Source organism: Hipposideros armiger, unplaced genomic scaffold (assembly GCF_001890085.2).
Source record: "Hipposideros armiger isolate ML-2016 unplaced genomic scaffold, ASM189008v1 scaffold_4058, whole genome shotgun sequence".
Lineage (NCBI taxonomy): Eukaryota > Metazoa > Chordata > Mammalia > Chiroptera > Hipposideridae > Hipposideros > Hipposideros armiger.
In genome coordinates, this window is record NW_017735258.1 from 1 (window position 1) to 2,134 (window position 2,134).

General features: G+C 50.6%; 1 pseudogene; it reads left to right on the forward strand.

Moving 5' to 3' along the window:
• The first annotated feature begins 335 nt into the window (after positions 1 to 335).
• On the forward strand, positions 336 to 2,129 carry LOC109378815 (toll-like receptor 11; annotated as a pseudogene).
• Positions 2,130 to 2,134: the final 5 nt, after the last annotated feature.

The window sequence follows — 2,134 nt, forward strand, 5'->3', positions numbered from 1 at the left end:
CGAAAGAACTTAGAAACCTGAGCTAATCATCCACAGCAAAAGACTTGGAAAGTGTCACCAGTTTCTCTGCTGAGATCTCTTGCAAGTTGCAGGCTCTTCTTGCTGGTCTTTCTCTGTTTCTGTCACCACTGGTTTTCTATCTGTAGGGAGGCACATCCGAGTGCACACAACTTCACAAAATGCCTCCATTATATTGCAATCACAGAAAAGTTTCTTCAGCATGTCCCAGAACATTTGTATTGTGTGTATAGGAGGGCCCAGGCCTGGGATTGTTGGCTTTTGTAGGATTTGATACTCCTCTTCTTCCCCCTCTTTCCCTAGAAGAAGCACCAAGGATGGAAAGACCTCTGTTCTCCTTCACTCGCCTCTCTCTCTTACTGCTGACCATGATGAGCGTCGGCTTGATGAGTTGGGCATGGACTGCTCCCAGTTGCACCATAGCAGACAGCTCCCTATTGCCTACCATCTCCTCCTACATCCCATTCTGTTCCTGGGCCCCAGGACTGTACCTTTTTGCATCATGCTCCCATGTTAAAGGCCTGCCTCAGACCCTAAGAGCCATGCCAGGATATAGAGGCACTATGCCTCCAGGGCACAGTTCCCATACTACTAGCTGATGCCTCTGGACATTTCCCCACACTGTAGCTTCTGAGACTACAGCTGGGCACCTTCAGGATTATATCTGGACCATTTCAAAGATTGGACCAGCTGCAGCACCTTTCCTTTAAGCATCCTGCTCCCTGTTGCCTGAGTCTGTTCCTCACTACAGATGCCTTGGAGCCCCTCAGATTCCTCAACATCCTTTCCTTCCGTGGCCTGAATTATCACCAGAACATCCAGTTGCCCATCAGCCTTAGTCATCTAACCCTGAGGCGCAGCTGTCTGACAGAGCTGCAGGAACTGCAAGGGCTCTTCCCAAACCTTGTCCCTGGTTCCTCTCTTACAACCAGCCCCAGCCCGTGGACCCGTTTCCTGGAGGTGCTAGATCTGTCTGCCAACCTGCAGCTGAGCAGGCCGAGCTCTGCATGGCCTCCAGCTCTATTCCCTGAGACGGGATGGCACCCCACTAGTGCGTTAGACCTCCTAGACTCAGGACTGATCCACTTGGACTGTCTCTTCCTTGTAGGAACAGGCTCAGAAAAACTGCTTGGGAATCTGACTGGCTACTTTGAACTTGTGCACTTGACTTTGGGATTAACCAAATCCAGAACATACAAGATGGGGATCTCCTAAGCTGCAGCTCCTTGGGGCACCTCAGCCTTCATGCCAATGACCAGCAGTTAGTTTCCTCTAGTTTCCTGAGTGCCCTGAGTGAACAAGCTTCAGTGGCTCAATCTGTCAGTGAATAACCTGGGCCCAACCTTAGTGTCCCGGAAAGACTGGTCAGCTCAAATCTGAGAGTGCCAGATCTGTCCCACAATGAGCAATGCTTTCTGCCCTGCAAGGCCTTCTCTTCTGTTTCTCAGCTCCAGGAGCTCTGGCTGAATGGTAACAACATCTCCAACTTATCCAGTGAGAGCCTGGAGGGACTGAGATGGCTGAAGACCCTAGACTGTGTTGGAACCAAATTAAGATGCTAAAGCCAAGCTGGCTCTCTTCTCTTCCTGCCCTCACCTCACTGAATTTCCTGGGCACCCATTTAGAGTGCATCACAGGCAGGCAACTCCAGGATCCCCAGAAGCTGAGCCATCTGCTGCTGGGTTCTTCTAAGACATGGGAGATCTGTCCTCCCTGGCCTCCAGGAGGCTCAGCTTGGAGATATGGGCAGCCACTTCCACAGTGTTTAGGGTCCCCAGTGGAGAACACTTCTTGTTCTTGGAGAACCTTATCTTACAAACTACCTATGTATTGCTGTATCTGAACAACACCACAGTCTATTTCCTTCCCTGCATCACCTTACCCTGTGAGGCAGCAGCCCCTACATCTTCTGTAGCCATCAAAGCTGGAGAGTCTTCCCATAGCTTCCTCTCCTGGAGCACTTGAACTTTTCTGGTCTGATCATGAGGGTACAGAAAATCTGCATCTATTTGCCCAGGCTGTGAGTGCTGGAGCTGGGGGATTTGGATTTCCTCTATGAGCCAAGATCAGTGAAGCTGAAGATGCTACTGAAGAAGCTGCCTCGGTTACAGGTACT